This window comes from Pongo abelii, chromosome 10 (assembly GCF_028885655.2).
Source record: "Pongo abelii isolate AG06213 chromosome 10, NHGRI_mPonAbe1-v2.0_pri, whole genome shotgun sequence".
In the NCBI taxonomy this organism is placed as follows: domain Eukaryota; kingdom Metazoa; phylum Chordata; class Mammalia; order Primates; family Hominidae; genus Pongo; species Pongo abelii.
In genome coordinates this window covers 94,379,576-94,395,296 of record NC_071995.2, presented here as the reverse complement: position 1 = coordinate 94,395,296, position 15,721 = coordinate 94,379,576, and the positions used below count along the sequence as shown (strand labels likewise).

At 41.1% G+C, this 15,721-nt stretch overlaps 1 long non-coding RNA gene across 1 annotated transcript in view; it reads left to right on the top strand.

Annotated features, from left to right (window-relative positions):
* LOC112135820 (uncharacterized) overlaps window positions 1-15,721 on the top strand; it is a 64,979-nt gene that overhangs the window by 6,222 nt on the left and 43,036 nt on the right. The window lies entirely within an intron of this gene.

Here is a 15,721-nt window from a genome sequence, read left to right as displayed (position 1 = left end):
ATTCTTAAAAATATAATTCCTAGGTTAAAAGGCATTACTATTTTAAAGGCAAATATATATATTGCCATGTTGGCATATGGCTCCACAGAATATTCATCAGAATAATTGCTTCAAATATAGGGGAAATAACAGGCTTTATATTTTTTCGAAGATGAGATAGAATACATTTTGAGCACATATGAAGAAAATTACCCCTAATTGTTAATTAGGATGAACAGTTTGGTGAGTTCTACCATTATTTATCCTAGAACCCAAAAATTCCAGTGGTATACAACCATCTAAAGAGGAATTTATGAAATGATTTAGAAATATTTACTGAGGTGAGTAAAATGAATGTATGATGTCTGCCCTTGTGGAATTTTAAAACCTCTTTGAGAAGAAGGGGACCAATACATATTGAATGCCTTTCATGTTATGCTAGGATATTTTATTATGTAATTTGTCTAATTTAAATCCTCACAGTACTTCAAGGTAGATATTATTATCATCCCCATTTTACAGATGAGGAGACAGCTTCAGAGAGATTATGTATTTTTGTTGAAAGCCCTGTGGAAGGTAAAAGGGCTCCAAAGCCTAAGATTTTTCCTTTATACAACGCTGCCGCTCCCAAAAGTGTGGTTAAGTAGAGTACAAATAAACAAATATATAGAAATACAAATATTAATGCAGTTAATGAAGAGGGATAGCATTTAGGAAGTTACTTTTGAAATTGATGAGCTCTTCTTTTTATTTTGTTTATTCTCATAATTCCAACATCTTATTTTTTTCTGATTATGGCCAGAATCAGCTACAGGTATGATCGGAATAGGTTTAAAGGAGGAAAAATCCAAGATTTGAATGCTGTCTTGTGGAAGCTTTTTATATATTTTTTGTCAAACCTGAGAGATATGGTATTCTGTCTAGCGAAGAAGTTAAGATTAAAAAATATATAAGCTTCCTTGGATCATACAAACACTGAACCTAGATTAGAATTCAAATCTTTTTGGTGGTTCAAAGCCCATTGTACCATTGTAGAGAGACAATCATACCTCAAAGGTGTAGGAGCATAAGAACCTCCTCTCTCACCTCTTGAGGTTTGATATTTGAGTCTGAGAAATAAATAGACAATAGACCAATTGGTCTATCTATCCAAAACAAGGAGAAAAAGCACAGCGTAATTGATTTATGCACATGGGAGCATCACAGCAAGGCGAATGCCCAATTCTAGTAGCGCTAGACCCAATAAGGTCTAGAAGTTTATATACCTTTATTCATAGGGGAGGGGGGAATGCAGGATGTAGGCAATTTTAGAAGAGTAATAAGTGATTTTTACAAGAGATGAATGGGTCCATAGAACAGACAATAGTCTGGGACAAAGTTCATCTGGGCTGTAGGTATGGTGTTTGATTTTCAGTCTTTTTCCTCTGTGATATGAGTTTAATTTTCCTTGGTTAATGAAATTTCAGTAAGAAGATTGAAGACAATTGTTTTCCTCTTCAGTGGATTGGATCTTTAGGTAGATAAGGAAACTTCAGAGAAAAGTCTCTTCCTGTGCTTCAGGAGAGGAGGAGGGCAAGAGATGGGGGGTGGGAGAAAGTCAGAGAGAAGGTCAGACCTTGGTTCTGAGGCTGCTGCTTTAGTGCAAAGTATCAGTATGCTTCGGGGTATCATTTTCTGAGCCCCAACAAAGGAAACCTGGTATTGTGGTTAGGAGCCAACACTGTCTGAGTTCAAATCCTGACTCTGCCATGTGCAGGTTATCTCTGCTTCAATCTCCTCATCAATAAAGAGGATGATCATGATAGTACCCATCTTAAAAAAAATTTTTTTTTAATGAGGTGGGCTCTAACTATGTTGCCTAGGCTGGTCTCAAACTCCTGGGCTCAAGCAATCCTCCTGTCTCAGTCTCCCAAGTGGCTGGGATTACGGGTGTACACCACCATGCCCAGTTCAATACCTATCTTATAAGGCTGCTTTTAGGATACAATATTTGTGGTGTGTATCCTCCTCCTGATACTGAATAGTTTCTGTAGCGAGGTACATAGGCACGTGAGTAGGTCAATGTGACCTACTAATAACTAATACTAATAACTAATATTGGACTACTTGTTTGCTGTTTGCTAAACTGCTGCTTGCTCAAAAAGTTCTGGGCTGTTGGCTCTGATTCTTCAGCTGTGCTGGAATCCACTGTGCACCTGACATCTGTCTATCTGGGCCTATCACTTCACCTCTTGGGACCTAGGGGGCAAGGGAGGCTGACACGGCTAAGACGATGCTTCTGCTGTTTGCTGTGTGTAGTAAACTGTCTTGTTCTGATCCACATAGTCTCATGTCTCCTTTCAGCACCTGTGGAGAGATAGCAGGTTTACTCCTTGCTACCTAAAGTTGGGGTTCTCTCCTGACTCTCACAGGGTTAACATTAAATGAAGAACATTAAATGAGATAATATATGCAAAGCAGTACAATATCTGGTCAGTTCGATAAATGTTTGTTCTCCTACATTTATATTCAATCAAAATCTAACTATCCCCAAAAGCTTTGGTTTAAGTAATGTAAAACCAATGTAAAAGTAGCACCTTATATATTTATGGGGAGACCAATCCCTTTATGGACCAGAAAATTACTTTGCCTAATAACTCAAGATACAAGAGATTAGTCTAGACCCCAAACCACATTTATTAGCCATTAAGTGCAGAGGGAGCTAGAGGGAGCTAGCAATCAAGGACCTGGGAAACAGATGAGACAGAAAATGAGTGTATGCATACAATTTGTTCATATATATTGAGTCATATTAAAAAAGCAGTATAGGCCGGGCAGTGTGGTTCATGCCTGTAATCCCAGCACTTTGGGAGGCCAAGGTGGGTGGATCACTTGAGGCCAGGAGTTCAAGACCAGCCTGGCCAACATGGTGAAACCCGATCTCTACTAAACCTCGTCTCTACTAAAAGTACAAAAATTAACCAAGCATGGTAGTGCATGCCTGTAAGCTCAGCTACTCAGGAGGCTGAGACACAAGGATCACTTGAACCCAGGAGGCAGAGGCTGCAGTCAGCTGAGATGGCACCACTACACTCCAGCCTGGGCGACAGAATGGGACTCTGTCTCAAAAAAAGAAGGCAGTATATACGGTAGCAGAAGATAATAAAAACAGTATATTTAATAGCACATTATATGATTGTTTTATATGATTGACAACATAATGGTTGATAATGCTGGTTCTAGAGGCCAGATTCGAATCTGAGTTTGAATCCTGCCCCCAACACTTACTAGTGGGAAGTTGTGTAAGTTACCCGCCCTCACTAAGCTTATTTTCCCATGACATAGGGATGATTGTTTCTTTCTCCCATTGTGGTAGTGGATGTTAGGAGTTAATACAAGGTTGTTCCTCTATCCTTCCTGAAGATACGGTTTTAAAACCATTAGATGGAGTGAGCAAAGTATGCACCTGTGCTGGGGTATGGGGGTAGTCACAGTGGTCTGAATGGAGTGAGGAGAACATCCACATAAGAGAGCAGCCAGTGTGGGATGTCAGAGCCTGAGCAGGAGGAGGAAGGTATCTACATAGGAGGGCGGGCAAACATGGGAAGTTGGTGCCTGAGGAGGTGAGGATGGTGATCACGCGTGGTGAGGGGCAGCCCAGCACTAGCCATTGGAGCCCAAGTAGGATGAAGCATCCCTAGAGGGTGGCCTGACAGGGAGTGTTGGAGCCTAAGTGGGGTTAAGAGGGTGTCCCAACTGCGGGGAAGAGGGTGGCCTGCTGTGGAGTGTCAGAGCCTAAAGGAAGCGAGGAGGATGTCCATGCAGAATGACCTGGCACATGGTGTCAGAACCTGAATGGAATGAAGAAGAAATGCAGGGGAGGGGACAGTGGCAGGAAGGGAAATTTGTTACAAGGGCACTAATCAAAGGAATCAACCTATAACAATGAGCATACTTAATGCTCAGGTTTTAGTTTCTAGAAACTGCTTCCCACTAAAGGAACCAGGATCCCTTCGAACATTGGCTATTTTCAGTCTTCTTCACTATAGTAACTGGTAGACACCATCTTATTACAATCCAATGATCAAACAACTACCGTTAGCAATTGGAAAATCAAAATCAGGTGCCACATGATAAGATACAAAGAAAAGATGCATTCTGTGATACTCTTACCAAAGCCACATAACCTGAATCTAGTAATCAGGAAATACCAGACAAACCACATTGAGGAACAAAGTGGCCTGCAATGTTCAAGAGTGTCAAGGCCACAGAAAGATCTCCATGATAAATTGCTGAGAAAGACAAGGCACAGAATAATTTGCAAAATATGCTGCCTCTGTATAAAAAGAGAAGGAAGGGGATAATAAGCTATCCATTTCTGTGTATGTGCATAAGTATACTGGAGGGCTCCTAAGATACTAAGAACACGGGTTGCCTATGGGTATAGTGGGAACTACACTGAGGGCAGACAACAATGAGATGTTTCACTATGCATTTTTAAAAAACTTTTAATTATGAAATTCACATATTAACCATTTCAAAGTATACAATTGAGTGGCATATAGTACATTCACAATGTTATTGCAACCACCACCTCTATATAATTCCAAAACATTTTTGCAACTTCATTTATTTGTTTGTTTGTTTTGGGATGGAGTCTCACTCTGTCACCCAGTTTAGTGTGCAGTGGTGCAGCCTCAGCTCACTGCTAACCTCCGTCTCCTGGGTTCAAGCGATTCTCCTGGTTCAGCCTCCTGAGTAGCTGGGATTATAGGCACATGCCACCACACCCAGCTAATCTTTGTATTTTTAGTACAGACGGGGTTTCACCATGTTGGCCAGGCTGGTCTTGAACTTCCGACCCCAAGTGATCTGCCTGCCTCGGCCTCCCAGAGTGCTGGGATTTCAGGCATGAGGCACTGTGCCCAGCCCATTTTCACAACTTTAAAAGAAAACTCTGTAGTCATTAAGCAGTTCCTCCGTATCTTCCTTCTCTCCTAGCCCATGGCAACCCTCAGTCTGCTTTCTCTCTCTATAAATTTACCTGTTTTGGATATTTCATATAAATAGAAACAACATGTGACCTTTTATATCTGGCTTTCACTAAGCGTAATATCTCCGAGCTTCACCCACATTGTAGCTTGTTGTAGTAGTAGTACTTCATTCCTTTTAATGTATGAGTATGATTCCATTGTATGTATATACCACATTTTGTTTATCCCTGCACCTGTTAATGGACATTTGGGTTGTTTCCACCTTTTGGCTACTGTGAATTTTACTGCTATGAACATTTGTGTACAAGTATTTGTTTGAATACCTGTTTTCAATTTCTTTGGACATATACCTGGGGTGTGGAATTGCTGGGTCATATCATAATTTTACATAGAACTTTTTTTGAGGAACTGCCAAACTTTTCCATGGCAGCTGCGCCATTTTATATTCCCACCAGCAATGTACAAAGGTTCCAATTTCTCCACGTTCTCGCCAACAATTTGTTATTTTCCATTTTTGTCGTTGTTTTAATTATAGCCATGCTAGTGGCTATAAAGCAGTATTTCATTGTGGTTTTGATTTGCATTTTCCTAATGACTAATGATGTTGAGAATCTTTTCATTTGCTCATTGGCCATTTGTATATCTTCTTTGGAGAAATATCTGTTCAAATCCTACATATCCTTTTAATGTTCTGTTTTTGGAAACTTTGAATGTATTGACTAATTAAATAAAAGAAAAAGTCATTTAATTGTTTTGGATCTTATTTTCTTCCTTTATACACTGTAGGGATTGGGCTAGATCAGAGTTTTCAACCTTGATATTATTGACATTTTGGGCCAAATAATTCTTTTTTCTTTCTTTTTCTTTTTTCTTTTTTTGAGATCCCGTTTTTTTGAGACGGGGTCTCTCTCTCACCTAGGCTGGAATGCAATGGCTCAATCTTGGCCCACTGCAACCTCCACCTCCCGGGCTCTAGTGATCCCCCCATCTCTGCCTCCCAAGTAGCTGGAACCACAGGTATGCACCACCATGCCCAGCTAATTGTTTGTATTTTTGGTAGAGACAAGGTTTTGCCATGTTGTCCAGGCTGGTCTTGAACTCCTGAGCTCAAGCAATCTGCCTGCCTTGGCTTCCCAAAGTGCTTGGATTACAGGAGTGAGCCACCACACCCAGCCACAAATAATTCTTATTTTGTGACTTGTCCTGTGCATAATAGGTTGCTTAGTAGCATCCCTGGCCTCTACCCATTAAATGCCAGTAGTCCCTCCCCCACCCAGGTTTGACAACCAAAAATGTCTCCAGGCACTGCCAAATGTCCCCTGGGGAGCACAGTTGCTCCTGGTTGAGGACCACTGGAGATCAGTGGCCCCACAGGCCCCTGAACCTGGATCAGTTTGCAGGTAGTGTTGTGGCTTTGCAAACTATTTTCAAAAACAAAGAAAAATAACTAACAAATTGTACATTTATTTTAATAAAGACGCTATAGACTAAGACCTCATATGTCTTTGCTTTTGCTTGGAATGAAGTCACCTTAAAATACGAATACTGGTGGATCATCATGGGTCAGAAGCTCTGACTGGCATTTATTTATGTAACTGATTATTAAAATGGGAAACAAATTTTAAATAAATAATGTCTTTGAGTTTTGTAAATCATAGATTCAATCTGTGGGGGAGAGTAGGTAATAAAAGAAGTCTGTGGATGAAATGGCTGGAAACCACTCAAGTAGATGATCAGCATTCAATACTGACTTTAAACACTTTTCTGTTTTTTGCCATGGTTCCAGAGGGTGGCAGTGGTGAATCTGGAGTAAGATTTCTGTTTGCCACATAAGCACTTCAAAGTTAATCAGTACAAATAGGACTTCACTGTTCTCAAAACAAAACAAAACCTCATGGAATTTTCCCCATAGTATCCTGTGCCATACAGTCTCCCCCCACCTCCTTCACCCCTCAAATGTCTCCATTGAATCCAATTTTAAAAAATAAAGCTTATTCTACTTCCTCATCTATTACCCTGTTGCCGGAGGTATCTGACCTCCTTTCCTTCAAAACAAACTGAAGACCTGGACATATTAGTCGGATGCTCACCAACCTTTGTTGGTTACCCATGACTAGCAGCCTAAAACAAACTCCTTCATCTCTTTCCCTTCTGTCCCACGAACCGCAAAGCTGGCCCTTGCACCGCCGGCCATGCTTTTTCTCACAACTCCACATACTTACACAGGATGTTCTTACCACCTAGAAATCCCTCCCCGTTTGCTTTGCCTGAAAAACGCCTCCTCATCTAATCTCCACGGCCCCGCTCAAATGGGCACTTCATATCTGAAGCTTTCTCTGACTTCCCTAGGTAACTAATTGTTCTGTCACATGGGCTCTACCCCACCTGTTTTAGCACTAACTACACTCTCTTTTAGAGAAAAAGGTATTTTATTCATTAACCCTTTGTCGCTATTACTAGTCATTTACTAGCACATAATTGGTTCCCTGGCATATAATGGCAAATTTCTGGAATGAATAAATTAATGAATAACTGACTTGAGAGACTTGGACTTCAAAAATTTGCACCAATTCAAACATATATATATATATATATATATATATATATATATATATATATATATTTTTTTTTTTTTTTTTTGCCAAAAAATGGCGAGGGGAATCAGGGTGTCCACCCTTCTTACTCAAAAGAATGGAATATACTGAACAGTAGAGCATTCTCCTGCCTCAGCCTCCCGAGTAGCTGGGACTACAGGCGCCCGCCACTGCGCCCGGCTAATTTTTTTTGTATTTTTAGTAGAGACGGGGGTTTCACCGTGTTCGCCAGGATGGGCTCGATCTACTGACCTTGTGATCCACCCGCCTCAGCCTCCCAAAGTGCTGGGATTACAGGGTGAGCCACTGCGCCCAGCCCTAGATAGCCTATATTTCTATTGGCTCCATTACTTGTGCTATTAGCCTTAACTTCTTGATTAGGGAACTATCTGCCAGGTTTCTTCATTGCAAAGTTACCTTTTAAAATTGTATTATTAAGAAGTATTTTGTGAAGGTACTTTGAGGCTATGTAGTTATCTCATTCCTCCTCAAACTTTCACCTACTGCATATTAGCATCCACTGTATTTCTGGGCTAAATCAGTTACTTATGCTGGCTGCCAAATGGTGATTTTCTGACTCCATCATTTCTTCTCCATCAGTTGGCATTCCACTGTAAGAAAAGCTTTCTCCTTTTCCCACTTGTTTATATCAGTATGGACTCATAGATTCTATTTTATTTAGTGGGTTAATCATGTCATGATTATTTATTTTGATGCTCTTTATTTTAAGGACTCATGAATTTCTATTTTATTACATGAATTTATAATCTGTTACTATTGTTACTTTTCTGCCTTAATTGTCACATATTTGGACAGGGGGAGCCCCTATTAAGCTGTCTTCTGTGTTCTTTTGACATGTCATCCTCATTCTTTGAGCATTTCCTTATTTTCTGTCCCAATAAGATGTTCCCTGTCTCAATCCTGGAATCAGTCAATTCTCCAAAAAGCCCTGTTTCGTTTTAGTGGAGAATGGCATTTAGGAAACCAAAGATTGGTCTAGACAATAGGCACGCTCCTTGGTAGGGGGGTGTTGGTGCTTCCAGGCCCTCTCACTGGACAAAACTAGAGAACGTATGCATGTGTATGCATACACACATGCATGCATATATGACCATATCCATACTTGTTTCAATATCTCTATTGAAAATTCCAGTTCAACACCACATGGCTTATTTTAGTTTTTTCAGTTTCCATTTTTGTAGTCCCTTCCCTAACAGTTAGAAAACTATCTCCCTTCATCCTCAATGTGTTTACATCTGATCAATCCCCTCCATGTAACCAAACTTCCATCACCACTACCATCCCCCCTCCCACCCAACCCAGCAAGACAGCCTTGCCTGACTCTAACAGCATGAACTGGGCCACCACTCCAGAGCGCTCTGACCTCCCCATTCCCACTTTGCTCAGCCCCACCTTGTACTTTTAGACAGGATTATTCAGAAATGAAGGATAGATAGAAGCAAACTATAAATCCCCTTTAAATTGATGTTTATAATAAAAACTAATACAAAAGAAAAAATATAGAGGGAAAGAATTTTAATTTTTTCTGGACACCCTCCAATTGTTTCAGTATACCAGTATTCCAAGTAAATAAAAAAAAAATTTAGTCAAGCTTTATTATGTGGTACTATTTTAATGTGAAAATGGTGAGGAAGGGCTATTCTTATTCTTTTCCAGTTTCCTTTTCTCTTTCCATTTCTTTTTTTTTTTTTTTTTTGAGACAGAGTCTTGCTCTGTTGCCCAGGCTAGACTGCAATGGTGCGATTTCGGCTCACTGGAAACTTCGCCTCCGGGGTTCAAGAAATTCTCCTGCCTCAGCCTCCCAGGTAGCTGGGATTACAGTCATGCATCACCACACCTGGCTAATTTTTGTATTTTTAGTTGAGATGGGGTTTTACCATGCTGGCTAGGTTGGTCTCGAACTCCTGACCTCAGATGATCTGCCTGCCTTGGCTTCCAAAGTGCTAGGATTACAAGCATGAGCCACCGTGCCTGGCCTTCCATTTCTATTCTATCTCTTCTATTTCATGGGTGGCTGAAATAAGAGCAAAGGAATTATATCACAAATTGATCTAATAAAATACACAATACTAGAAAAATCATTTGAGAAGTGTGTGACTCAAGGTAAAAAAAAAACTCTCTTACAAAAAATCATATAGTCAATATTTTAAGAGTTAGAAGTTCATAAATATGGTGATTAACTCTTAGGAAAGAACCTATTATTTATCAGTATATTAAAGTCATACTGAAGTAAAGTAAACAGGATAGGCTGGTAGATTTTAAGGCAAATTAAAGCAAAAAGATTAAGATTGAGAGAGGGAGCTGTTATTTATGGAAGGAGACTTAGTTAGGATTGAGAAAAGGAACTATAATTTATAGAGGGTAATTAGATTGGGATTATGCTCAGCTATGATTAACAAAGACCCAAATTAAGGATGATTTAAACCAATTGAATCATACAGTTTGGATATATGTCCCCCTAAATCTTATGTTGAAATGTAATCCCCAAAGTTGGAGATGGGGCTTAGTGAGACATGTTTGGGTCACGAGGGCAGATCCTTTATGGCTTGATGCTGTCCTCATGATATTGAGTGAGTTCCTGTGAGATCTGGTTGTTTAAAAGTGTGTGGCACCTCCAGGTCCTCTCTCTCTTGCTCCCCCTCCTGCCATGTGAGATGCCGCCATTCCCCCTTTGCCTTTTGCCATGGTTGGAAGCTTCCTGAGGCCTCCCCAGAAGCTGATGCCGGTGCTATGCTTTTTGTACAGTCTGCAGAACTGTGAGCCAGTTAAACATCTTTTCTTATAAATTACTCAGCCTCGGATATATCTTTGTAGTAACACAAGAACTGCCTAACAAAAAGAAAGTTTATTGACCTCTTCTGTAAAGGTGAATAGTTCAATACTGGGGTGATGCTCTGCTGCTTGAAATCTTCAGAGACCCTGACTGCCCCTAGCTTTTGATCTGCCCTCTTAGGCTATGACCCTCATCTTCATCATCCCAGATGGAGCTCTAACTACTACATACATAGTCGAAGCGTTAAATGGAGGAAGGAGGGAAAAAAGGGCAAGCACCAACTATCTTTAAAGGAAATTTCCTGGAAGTGGCTGCACAGTTCTTTTCCTTATAGCATGTTGACCAGAACCTGGTCACACGGCCACACTGGCTGCAAGGGAGGCTGGAAAAGGATTCTTACAGTCCCAGTGGCCCTATGCCCTGCTGAGAATCAGGGGTTCTAACACCAGTAGGCTGTTTGGGGTAGGCAACCATTGATCTCTATTGCCAGAGGGTCTACTGGATATTGTCTATTTCCTTATCATAAAATGGGTTAAATTGGCCTGGTGCATGGCACATGCCTGTAATCCCAACACTTTGGGAGGCTGAGGCAGGCAGATCACTTGAGGTCAGGAGTTTGAGACCAGCCTGGACAACATGGTGAAACCCCATCTCTACAAAAATACAAAAATTAGCCAGGTGTGGTGGCACATGCCTGTAATCCCAGCTTCTTGGGAGGCTGAGGAAGGAGAATTGCTTGAACCCAGGAGGCAGAGGTTGTGAGCCGAGATCACGCCACTGTACTCCAGCCTAGGTGACAGAGTGAGTCACATAGAGTGAGACTCTATCTCAAAAATAAATAAATAAATAATTTTTAAAATGGGTTAAATATTATTAACAGGGTTAAACAAGGTAACAATAGCTAATACTTATACTTCTTATATTCCAGGGATTTCAGGTGAAAAACCTGTTTATAATTATCTTATACTTTTTAACATAATCTTTTTTGCTCTTAACACTGCATTTTTCAAAAATACAATTATCATGTAAATTCAGAGAAGACTATGCTTGCTTTTGTTTAGAGTTTTCCTAACAGTTTTCACTATTTCAGAAAAGTATTGACAACGCTGCAAGCTGCACTTGAATCACCAAGACAACATCCATGGCTCTGTTTACAGGTTCAAGCAGTTGACTACTTTGTGAGGTTTTCTAGTGTAAAAGTGCTTGAGCGTTTGCATATGTTTATGATCAATTGTTTTTACATTTATGTCTGCTTGATGCTACAGTTTAGGCATTATATTTATTTTAAAATTACATGTGTAGGTAGGCTATATTCTGTGTGAAGTTCACTTGATAGTACAGAACAGAACTGCTGCTAGCATGTAAGGTGCCTCTGTACAAATAAGAGGCCCCCTCTGAGTGGAGGAATTAGGAAAAGGCACCCCTTCTTTGGGGTTGATGTAGCACCCTGCCAGGGTGCATGACTAGGCAACAGAGTGCACCTAGAATTTGCCCCCCTTCTACCACCTGTGTAACTGTAGATGGCAAGCCCCTTTAAAGGCAGCATGAAAAAAAAATACTTTTTTTTTGAGACGGAGTCTTGCTCTGTCGCCCAGTCTGGAGTGCAATGGCGCGATCTTGGCTCACTCCAACCTCCGCCTCCCCGGTTCAAGCAATTCTCCTGCCTTAGTCTCCCTAGTAGCTGGGACTACAGCTGTATGCTACCATGCACGGCTAAGTTTTGTATTGAAAAAAAACTTCTCGTAGAAAGTAGGCATTGGGTTTGATGGGGCTGATGATTACTAATTTAAAAAGATAGTCAAGGATTGAACCTGGAAATACTTCCATGTTTAGAGGTATAGTAAGTGGACCCAACAGTTAGGAAGAAACCGAGAGAGTAGTGTACTAGAAACCAAGTGAAGACAGTGCTGTAAGAAGAGAAAGTGATCCATTGCATCAAATGCTGTTGTTAACCAGCGCTTTGGGAGGCCAAGGTGGGCGGATCACCTGAGGTCAGGATTTCAAGACCAGCGTGGGAAACATGGCAAAAACGTCTCTACTAAAAATATAAAAATTAGCTGGGCATGGTGGCACACGCCTGTAATCCTAGCTACTTGGGAGGCTGAGGTGCAAGAATTGCCTGGGAAGCAGAGGTTGCAGTGAGCCAAGATCATGCCACTGCACTCCAGCCTGGGAGACAGAACGAGACCCTGACTCAAAAAAAAAAAAAATTCAAGGCAGATGAAAACTCATTCTGTCCACTGGAGTAGGCCATGTGGGGGTCACTGATTATCTTTACAAGAGCACCCAGTGAGGTAGTAGGATTGAAAGCTTGATTGACATGGATTTAGGTGGAAACATAGGGAGAAGTAAAGAAGGTAAGTATAGACAACTCTGGTGCTAGAGACTAAGGAGCTGAGGGTGTGTGCAAGGGAGTGTTGATACATAAGTCAATGAATAACAAAAATAATATTAGGTAGTGATTTACACTTTGAAGAAAAATATGTAAAATAGCACCCAAGGGACTGGGGCTCTAGTATTCATTCAGTCATTAGACTCTTTAAGTCCTTGAACAGGTCATCTTTACCTCATTGGGTCTCAGTTCCCTCAACTGAAAAAAATGCAAAGGTTGAACTTAGTGACCTCTTTTATCTTCAGCATCTGTTATTCTATATATTGAAAAATAGCTTCCAAACAAACGAGTTTACACTTTACCATCTTGTACAAGGTATTTAGCCTCCCTATATCTTCGTTTCTTCTACTATTTTATTTTATTTTACACTTGATCTTAGCCAAAAAGCCAAGAAGCAATATTTTATTTTATTTTGAGACAGAGTCTCACTCTGTCACCCAGGCTGGATTGCAGTGCACTATCACGGCTCACTCCAGCCTCGAACTCCCAGACTCAGGTGATCCTTCTACCTCAGCCTTCCAAGTAACTGAAACTACAGGCACAGCCACCACACCCAGCTAATTTTTGTATTTTTTGTAGAGACGAAGTTTTGCCATGCTGCCCAGGTTGGTCCCAGACTACTAGGCTCACATGATCTGCTTGCCTCAGCGTCCCAAAGTGCTGGGACTGCAGGCACAAGTCACCGCATCTGGCCAGTTTCTTCTATTTTAAAACTGTGGACATGTATAAAGATGTTCATGGTCAGTATTGGTGAAGTGGCTAAATAATACTTCAATTGGCAATAATATTTTCATATGATAAAATTTAATACAGGCTGGGCACCGTGGCTCACACCTGTAATCCCAGCACTTTCGGAGGCTGAGGTGAGTGGATCACCTGTGGTCAGGAGTTCAAGACCAGCCTGGCCAACATGGTGAAAACCTGTCTCTACTAAAAATACAAAAAAATTAGCTAGGCATGGTGGCGGGCACTTGTAATCCCAGCTACTCGGGAGGCTGAGGTAGGAGAATCGCTTGAACCTGAGAGGCAGAGGTTGCAGTGAGCCTAGATCACACCATTTTACTCCGGCCTGGGCAACAAGAGTGAAACTCCACCTCAAAAAAAAAAAAAAAAGGTAATGCAATAATTTAAAATAATATTTACAAAGATTCTAATGACATGGAAAAATACAAGACATCAAAATACGTAAATAAATATTAATAATGTCAAATAAAATATGGACACTTGAATATATGTGTCTAGAAAAACAGACTAAAAAGAAACACCAAAATGTTATCAGTTGTTATGTTTAGGTTATGGGATTTGGGATGGTTAAATTTTCTTTATAATTTCCTGGGTTTTTCATTTTAAAAAATTTTGCCATTAGAAAGTGTGCCATTGATAAAAGGGAGATTATTTTTTAACTCAGTTAGCTTTAGCTCTTTAACATTTATGAATGCTTATGCCCATAACTATTTGTTCACAATTATGTTCCATACGATGGATTTACAGAATATGGTCACCATGACCCTGAAGTCACTTGCATACACACTAATTTAACATGTAAATGTTCATTTAAGAATATATTCATCTGGCCGGGCGCAGTTGCTCACACCTGTAATCCCAACACTTTGGGAGGCCGAGGCAGGCAGATAACAAGGTCAGGAGTTTGAGACCAGCCTGGCCAACATGGTGAAACCCCATCTCTACTAAAAATACAAAAATTAGCTGGGCATGGTGATGCATGCCTATAATCCCAGCTACTGGGGAGGCTGAGGCAGGAGAATGGCTTGAACCCAGGAGGCAGAGTTTGCAGTGAACCATGATCGTGCTACTGCACTCCAGCCTGGGTGACAGAGCAAGACTCCATCTCAAAAAAAAAAAAAAAAAAAAAAAGAACATATTTATCTGAGGAGATTAGCCAGTGAATCTTTCCTTTAAGAGGTGGTGGAAATGTATTCATTTTTAAAGTTAGCATTGGTAATATTAGAATAATAATAGTCTAAACAATATCTTGTGCTGTAGTCGGGTGTGAGCAGGGAAGGAGAGGGCTCCCCCACTACACACACACCAGGTGTGTCGGGAGACCATCCTGTGATGGTCAGGCGGTTGTTAACTGGTTCTCTACAGTAATAATTGGTCACAGCTGGCACTAGGGAAAGATAGTCTCTTACCAGATAGAAAACACCTGAAACTGGTGATCAGCAGCTTCCAGATCAGATCTCAGCGTTGGATGAGCAGGAGAAGCGACGCAAGACCTCGGAAGCCTGCCAAGGTATAAAACCCCAAGTCAAAAGTTCAAACCGTGCTGGTCTTTCAAATTGCCCGCTTGGCCCTCTTTCAAGTGTACTTTCCTTCCTTTCCTTCCTGCTCTAAAGCTTTTGAATAAACTTTCACGCCTGCTCTAAAACTTGTCTCGGTCTCTCCTTCTGCCCCTCAGTCAAATTGTTTCTTCTGAGGAGGCAAGAATTGAGGTTGCTGCAGACCCAGATGGATATGGATTCTCCACCGCTAACAGGGCTATATACACAATTAACATTAACCATTCTGTTATAATCAAAATCATCCAGCAGAATTTCAGAATCTTGCAAAAGTTAACCATATGTATCTTATGGTCTTTTCCTCAAACCTCCTCCCCTCTCACCGCTGCCCTTTTTTTAAGACAGTGTCCCACTCTGTCGCACAGGCTAGAGAGCAGGGGTGTGATCACAGCTCACTGCAGCCTCAAGCTCCTGGGCCCAAGTGATCTCAGTCTCCCAAGTAGCTGGAACTACACCCATCACACACATTTTAAAATGTTTTATAAAGACAGGGTCTCATTACATTGCCTAGGCTGGTCTTGAACTCCTTGGCTTAAGCAATCCTCTTGCCTCAACCTCCCAAAGTGCTGGGATTACAAGCCTGAGCCACTGAACCTCTCCCTCTCTCCCTCTGTCCTCCCTCTCTCCTCCCTCCCTCTCTCCATCTCTCTTCCCTCTCTCCCTCTCTCATCCCTCTCTCTCTCCTCCCT